Here is a 9,054-nt window from a genome sequence, read left to right on the forward strand (position 1 = left end):
AAAACAGGCCAAGCTCCAACATCTAGAAACAAAGGTGTTGATGGCAGCAGCACAGCTGATATTTCTCTCCAGGATGGAGTCACAGCCAAACAGGAACAGACCAGACGAAGCTACTATGAGAAAAAGCAGAGAGAGCAGAACGTTAGAGATTGAACTAACAGATTCTGCAGAGTGGGAGAATAGAGATAGAATGAAGCAGAATGATGAAAAAGGGGTCCCTATGTCCTCCAGCAGTCTAAGCCTATAGCAGCAGAACTATAGAGATAGATCAGGATAACCTGAGCCACTCTAACTAGAAGCTTTATCAGGTATGAAAAGCATAAAAACAATATTCCTCTAAAATAGATCATCAATAGATCACCTGTTCACTCTAGTTTCCTGTCCTGTGAATTTCAAAATAAAGGTGTAGGCTAAATCTGATGATTTGGTTTAATGTTTTCATTTTGCATTAAATCCTGAGGTTTTTATCTGTATTTATAGACGTATCATTGCAGCCTTAGTGGAACCAGCTCTACCAGAAATAAACTATAAAACAAACTAACTTTGCTGTTTTTAAGGTTAATAACTCAAAGAAGCCTTCAGAGAGGAGGACCCGGCGCCATGATCTGACGCCATCATGTTTGTGATGTCATGTTGATCTTTAAAGGAGTTTAACGCTTTATTTGAAAACTGGTGAAATCAAACCAAACTTGATTAGAAACAAAGAGCTTAAAGCTACAGTCTGTCAGTGTTTGGGAGCCTTTTATCCTGGGAATGGGATTAACTGGGAGGACTGGGACTTTTTACAACATTCTTTCTCTGAGCTTCATGGGATTTTGTTTCAGATTTTATATAAAAGTCTTCAAACCAGAATTTGGTTTAACGGTTACAGTTTGCTGATTTCTCCTTTGGAGGACGGTGTGTGATCTGATAAGGTCCCGTCCTCTGATTGGTTCAAACGCTCCGTTATTAGCGGCATCCTGGGCTCCTTCACAGGCTCATCAGAGTCTGATCTAAGATCATCAGAGTCTGATCTAAGATCATCAGAGTCTGATCTAAGATCATCAGAGTCTGATCTAAGATCATCAGAGTCTGATCTAAGATCATCAGAGTCTGATCTAAGGTCATCAGAGTCTGATCTAAGATCAGCAGAGTCTGATCTAAGATCATCAGAGTCTGATCTAAGGTCATCAGAGTCTGATCTAAGATCATCAGAGTCTGATCTAAGATCATCAGAGTCTGATCTAAGGTCATCAGAGTCTGATCTAAGATCATCAGAGTCTGATCTAAGATCATCAGAGTCTGATCTAAGATCATCAGAGTCTGATCTAAGATCATCAGAGTCTGATCTAAGGTCATCAGAGTCTGATCTAAGATCATCAGAGTCTGATCTAAGATCATCAGAGTCTGATCTAAGATCATCAGAGTCTGATCTAAGGTCATCAGAGTCTGATCTAAGATCATCAGAGTCTGATCTAAGGTCATCAGAGTCTGATCTAAGGTCATCAGAGTCTGATCTAAGATCAGCAGAGTCTGATCTAAGATCATCAGAGTCTGATCTAAGGTCATCAGAGTCTGATCTAAGATCAGCAGAGTCTGATCTAAGATCATCAGAGTCTGATCTAAGATCATCAGAGTCTGATCTAAGATCATCAGAGTCTGATCTAAGATCAGCAGAGTCTGATCTAAGGTCATCAGAGTCTGATCTAAGATCATCAGAGTCTGATCTAAGATCATCAGAGTCTGATCTAAGGTCATCAGAGTCTGATCTAAGGTCATCAGAGTCTGATCTAAGGTCATCAGAGTCTGATCTAAGATCATCAGAGTCTGATCTAAGATCATCAGAGTCTGATCTAAGGTCATCAGAGTCTGATCTAAGATCATCAGAGTCTGATCTAAGATCATCAGAGTCTGATCTAAGATCATCAGAGTCTGATCTAAGATCAGCAGAGTCTGATCTAAGGTCATCAGAGTCTGATCTAAGGTCATCAGAGTCTGATCTAAGGTCATCAGAGTCTGATCTAAGATCATCAGAGTCTGATCTAAGATCATCAGAGTCTGATCTAAGGTCATCAGAGTCTGATCTAAGATCATCAGAGTCTGATCTAAGATCAGCAGAGTCTGATCTAAGGTCATCAGAGTCTGATCTAAGATCATCAGAGTCTGATCTAAGATCATCAGAGTCTGATCTAAGATCATCAGAGTCTGATCTAAGATCATCAGAGTCTGATCTAAGATCAGCAGAGTCTGATCTAAGATCATCAGAGTCTGATCTAAGATCATCAGAGTCTGATCTAAGATCATCAGAGTCTGATCTAAGATCATCAGAGTCTGATCTAAGATCATCAGAGTCTGATCTAAGATCATCAGAGTCTGATCTAAGATCATCAGAGTCTGATCTAAGATCATCAGAGTCTGATCTAAGGATCATCAGAGTCTGATCTAAGATCATCAGAGTCTGATCTAAGATCATCAGAGTCTGATCTAAGATCAGCAGAGTCTGATCTAAGGTCATCAGAGTCTGATCTAAGATCATCAGAGTCTGATCTAAGATCATCAGAGTCTGATCTAAGGTCATCAGAGTCTGATCTAAGATCATCAGAGTCTGATCTAAGATCAGCAGAGTCTGATCTAAGATCATCAGAGTCTGATCTAAGATCATCAGAGTCTGATCTAAGGTCATCAGAGTCTGATCTAAGATCATCAGAGTCTGATCTAAGATCATCAGAGTCTGATCTAAGATCATCAGAGTCTGATCTAAGATCATCAGAGTCTGATCTAAGGTCATCAGAGTCTGATCTAAGATCATCAGAGTCTGATCTAAGATCATCAGAGTCTGATCTAAGATCATCAGAGTCTGATCTAAGGTCATCAGAGTCTGATCTAAGATCATCAGAGTCTGATCTAAGGTCATCAGAGTCTGATCTAAGGTCATCAGAGTCTGATCTAAGATCAGCAGAGTCTGATCTAAGATCATCAGAGTCTGATCTAAGGTCATCAGAGTCTGATCTAAGATCAGCAGAGTCTGATCTAAGATCATCAGAGTCTGATCTAAGGTCATCAGAGTCTGATCTAAGATCATCAGAGTCTGATCTAAGATCATCAGAGTCTGATCTAAGATCATCAGAGTCTGATCTAAGATCATCAGAGTCTGATCTAAGATCAGCAGAGTCTGATCTAAGATCATCAGAGTCTGATCTAAGGTCATCAGAGTCTGATCTAAGATCATCAGAGTCTGATCTAAGGTCATCAGAGTCTGATCTAAGATCATCAGAGTCTGATCTAGATCATCAGAGTCTGATCTAAGATCATCAGAGTCTGATCTAAGATCATCAGAGTCTGATCTAAGGTCATCAGAGTCTGATCTAAGATCATCAGAGTCTGATCTAAGATCATCAGAGTCTGATCTAAGATCAGCAGAGTCTGATCTAAGATCATCAGAGTCTGATCTAAGGTCATCAGAGTCTGATCTAAGATCATCAGAGTCTGATCTAAGATCATCAGAGTCTGATCTAAGGTCATCAGAGTCTGATCTAAGATCATCAGAGTCTGATCTAAGATCATCAGAGTCTGATCTAAGATCATCAGAGTCTGATCTAAGGTCATCAGAGTCCGATCTAAGATCATCAGAGTCTGATCTAAGATCATCAGAGTCTGATCTGAGATCATCAGAGTCTGATCTAAGATCATCAGAGTCTGATCTAAGATCATCAGAGTCTGATCTAAGGTCATCAGAGTCTGATCTAAGGTCATCAGAGTCTGATCTAAGATCATCAGAGTCTGATCTAAGGTCATCAGAGTCTGATCTGAGGTCATCAGAGTCTGATCTAAGATCATCAGAGTCTGATCTAAGATCATCAGAGTCTGATCTGAGATCATCAGAGTCTGATCTAAGATCATCAGAGTCTGATCTAAGATCATCAGAGTCTGATCTAAGGTCATCAGAGTCTGATCTAAGGTCATCAGAGTCTGATCTAAGATCATCAGAGTCTGATCTAAGATCATCAGAGTCTGATCTAAGATCATCAGAGTCTGATCTAAGATCATCAGAGTCTGATCTGAGATCATCAGAGTCTGATCTAAGATCATCAGAGTCTGATCTAAGATCATCAGAGTCTGATCTAAGGTCATCAGAGTCTGATCTAAGGTCATCAGAGTCTGATCTAAGGTCATCAGAGTCTGATCTGAGATCATCAGAGTCTGATCTAAGATCATCAGAGTCTGATCTAAGATCATCAGAGTCTGATCTAAGGTCATCAGAGTCTGATCTGAGATCAGCATAAATGCGGCTGTGATCAGCCGTCTCATTTAGATCTGCTGTAATTCTTCACATCTCTTCTGATAGATTTAAGCCCGACTCTGTGGACAGACTAAACTTGAAATAATGAATATTGTATCGAATTATCATTTTTCACTTTCTCAGTCACTACCAACTATTGTTCCTCCTTCTACATTTAAATCTTTAGAAAAATGTTTTTGAGGTTTATCTGGAAAAGCAGGAATGAGGCTGAATGTCTGAGTGAGAAAAGGAGGCGTGGGATGATCTGGATGAAACCCATGGAGGCTCGTTAAGGACCTGGGACGCACTGAGGGATGTTCTTTACCAGGAATAAATTGGTTTTTGACCGTTGTGTCGGAGACACTGAGGGTGCAGGACAGAGATGGTGAATAAAGGCTGTCACCATTACTGGAAACGTTGACTTCCTCCCGTCTGCGATTGGCTGAAGGAGAGCGAATCACAACCAGGTGAAAAACTTTAGACTCTATTTACTCCCCATCCACAGGCAGATACGCTCTATTTAAAGAAACCCTGAAATATTTGGTCTATTTCTATAGAACTGCTTCTAACATGAGTCATCTCAGCCTCCTTCATAGATCTAGATCAGTCAGATTATCCAGTCAGATTAAAGCTCAGTGACTTTGATATAAAAGCTTTTCATCATTCTGACTGAGAACTATAGAAAAAAACCAGAATGGAGGTTAAGTCACACGGTGTTCAGTCTAGGCGAGTTTATTTCTATAGAACAGTTCAAAGAAAAGAAAAAGTCCTAAATGTTGGGCAACAGTGGGAGGAAACATCTGGACTGGAAGCCATGAAGGAAGAAGATCTGCTGGAGAAGATCAGGAAGTTTGGAGACATCTGGAGGCGAGAGTGATGAAGCTATGAGACCATCAGAGCGTTTCTCACTTTAACAAACAGAAATAAGATCATTAAATACAGAAATGTAGATCTAATGGATGGTGTGTTTGATTCTAGCTGAAATTATCTTCCTAAGCTGGTTTTATATCAGATAAAATCATCAGGCTGTTTCTGTTGATCGGCTAAATTGATCGCTGGACGAGGAAACCCTGTAACCCACGGCAACAGACGAGGGCTGATGGGCTGGATGGACGGTGGTTCCTCTGAGCTGCTTTCTTCTTCTTTGTGTTCTTCAGTCTCTCATCCTGTCAATCATTAATGAATGAAACACATGAGGTGTTTAGGCTCCGCCCCCATGCGTGAGCGAGCTTCCTGTCTGATGACCCGTGTCCTTCCTGGTGTTTAGATGTTGCTGCTCTGTGTGTGGAGGAACCTGCTGCGGAGCATCTCATCCTCCCGCCTGCTGCATCCAGACGCTTCTCCGCCATGTTGGGTTCTGATCTTCTCCAGGATCCTGGTTCTGATCCGAGTTCTGGTCCAGAACCAGCAGCTGATGGAGGATTTGATCCGACTGAAATAAAGGAATTCTTCTAATGAACCTTCTTCTATTTTAAAGATTATTAAAGATCATTTTATTCCAGGTTTCTGTTCTTCTGTCTCTTAACAACTTTTTTATGTCTGTTTTTTGGAAATTAAAATGTTTTATTTCATCATTTATCTTTCCTATAGTTTGATCAATGGGTCATTTATTATTATTATTATAACTGAGATTTAAGCTGTTTTTTCTCCTATTTTTTTAAGTTTCACAGACTTTATATCATAAATGTGATGTTATTTTTACTCTTAGAATTCAATAAATCGATTTATTTTTCTGTTGCTATTTTAAGCCTCTTCTTTTTTCGGTGGCTTTTAGTTTCAGACTTTAGTCGATTTTGTGGTTTTTGGCTCTTTTGTAGTAATTCTGTCTTCATAATGTTTTTCTGTTTTTTGATCATTTTGTGGTTAATGTTCTTGCTTTAATGTGTGTGTGTGGGGGGGGGGATGGGGCAGGGTGTGGGGGGGTGCTGTGAGGGCAGGTTGTGGGGGGGGGTGAGGGCAGGGTGCGCCTCAGGGCTGTGGGTTACAGTAAAGCTGCAGCATGCATCGCGCTATGACTCTAAATCCAAACTGTAGTTTTTCATCTTGTTCTATTTGGAGGGAAACTCTGCCTCCTTTTCTCACCTTGACTTCATTTATTCCAGCGTTACAAATACGAGCCAACCGCAAAAGGCTGATATGATCCTCGCCATCAGTGTGCAGCACCCACAGATAAACACAGACGGCATCTTCTCCCTCCCCCACCTTTCGATTGTTCAGACGCAGAGCAGAGCTCTTGGTTTTGGTATCCGGTGTTGCTCAGCAGAACAGGAAGCTTCTATGTTCCTTCCCTAAATGTCACCAAAAATCAAAGACACCTTTTATTCTCTTTCTGAACAGCTTCTAGGAAGTAAATGCAAATAATCCCAAGACTCTCTGACATTAAAGGATGTTTCTTGATGTGAACCAAAGAAGCTGCAGTGAGTAATTCATCCTAAACTCTTGGAATGAGTCATTCTGAGAGAGAAACTGCTGAGTCATGGATTGAAGTTGCTCTGGTTCTGGTCGTGGAGGATAAACAAAACTCTTTATGTTTGCTAAAAAAAACTGAAAAAGAGAATTTTTCTCACTTTCAGTCAAAGGTCACAGCTGAAAGTTTTTCATCTAAACTTTTCCTAAATAATCCACAGAATAAAGAAAATGATCAACCAGTAAAGGTCCAGAGACATTTTTAATTATAATCTGTTACTTTAAACAGAATTTAACGCTGAAAAAAAAGGAGATTTTTATGCAATCATCCTATACATTGAATAAAAAAAAAAAAAGAAAATGTTTCAATTTTAAAATCTAAAGTGTTTTTGAAGTGGAGAACAACAATCGTTCAGTTTGGTTTATAGATAATTTCCTGATTCCCATATTTTCTCAAACCCCTGAACTGATGGTTTGTTATTTTCTATCTTTTTTCTGTCTTAATGTTGGCAGTGGGCTTTAGGCTGCCCTGCAAGGCTTTAAACCTGGGTTTAACCGGAGACTAAGCCATTCTCAAGCACATATCAAGGAGCTCATTTTGAGCCTGGATCCAGATTTATTGTTGATTCTGTTCATGGTGGAGAATCCTGCTTCACAGCAAACTGAACCATTGTTGTTTTTTACTTCAAACAATTTTTTTTGTTTTTTAAAATGGAAAAATTTTCATTTTTTTCTTTTTTTTTAATTCAATGTATAACATGGATGCATAACAATCTGCATTTTATTCCAGCGTTAAATTCTGTTTAAAGTAACAGATCATTCAAAATGTCTCCAGATCTTTACTGGTTGATGATTTTCTTTATTCAGACCCGCTGGTTTTTAATTGGTTCCCCTGGTTTAATGTTTCTAAATATCTATTTCCCGTCATGTGCTCCATCCAATGCAGATCATTGGCTCCGCCCACATCTAGTGAAAACTAGTGTGATTGGATGAGTCATAGAAGGCAAACACTCATTGGTTAGCTAAAGGAAATCATCAGAAGCAAGCAGGTGTTCTTCAAACTGCTAACGTGAATTGTCTATGCCATGCTTCAATGAAGGATTCAGAAAAAGATGTTGAAATGTCTGAAAGGTCGGACACAGGCGAGAGCGTATCGGGAGACGGAGACCAACCAGACCTCCCTCATCCTTGGCCCTATCTCAGATGATTTAGAGAAATAGTCCAAAAATTGAGCTTTCAGTTCATATAGAAGCATCTGACTGTTTTTATTAAAGGTTACTTTATACTTTTATACCTTCAGTAGTTTTTGGAGTGCATACTTTTTCACTTTTACTGGAGTAAAGAGGTCAAGTTGATACTTTAACTTTTACCAGAGTGTTTTTAACCTGCAGGATCTAAACTTCTACTGAAGTAACAAACATGTGAACTTTTAACTCCGCTGGTTTTCTTTCTTCTATCTGGTTAAACTCGCCTCTAACTTCTGTTCTGCGTCTGAAGCTCCTGCTTTGATGCTGTTTCTCGGCGTTGAAGTCGGAGGCCTGAACCTTCAGCTTCGGATCTATTTTTCCAGGACGTTCCCAAACAGCAGCAGGAGGCTGAATGAGGGAAACCCTCACTGCTCTGCTTTCTGCATGTAGGAGTGAAATGTTTGCTATCAGCGTGTGAACGCTTGGCCGGCGGGCAGAAACGGCGAGTTTCCAGACAGAAGTCATCAGCAGAGTGACTCAGGCTCCCGCTGGACACAAACGGCTCTTATCATTGAGACGTCCTGATCCACCTGCCCTTCTGCTTCATGACGTGTTTCAGTCGCTCTGCCTCTTATCAGGCCTGATGAAGCCGCCTCCTGTTCTTTACTGATTGTTTTCATTTTCATCCCAGAATAGAGCAGAATTACGCCACGGCTGGGCCCAGACGCTCCGCTGCTACGCGTTGCATCAGGAAAGGATGGAAAGGGGAAGGGCGGCGAGGCGGAGGAAGGAACTGACTGTGGAGGCCATGTTTGTGCAAACAGTTTCAGATCTGCTGATGACACACTGCCAGGTGTCGCTTTTTAAGAAACAGCAAAGCCACAACTCAAAGGTTCGGTTTTCCCTGCCAGCGTTTGCTCAGTGTGGGCTCTGATGGCGTCGCATGCGAGGAGAGAAATCAGGTCACCGAGCTGCACGGCTTCATGGAGGCTTCATTTTCCTGCTGATCATCCAGATTCTGCTTCTTCCCACTTTCCATCTTCATACTTCCTGATAAACGCGCCGCCGTCCTCCACAAACAGAACTTTGTAAACAGAGACTGAAACACAGAGGAAGAAATTAGTTCTTTTGTGTTTCAAAGCAGCCAGAATCAAAAACCGTTCTTCTAATTAGATGAGTGTTAGAGACCCCCCCCCCCCCCCC

The sequence above is a fragment of the Cyprinodon tularosa genome, unplaced genomic scaffold, assembly GCF_016077235.1.
Source record: "Cyprinodon tularosa strain WSP-4 unplaced genomic scaffold, ASM1607723v1 ctg1149, whole genome shotgun sequence".
Lineage (NCBI taxonomy): Eukaryota > Metazoa > Chordata > Actinopteri > Cyprinodontiformes > Cyprinodontidae > Cyprinodon > Cyprinodon tularosa.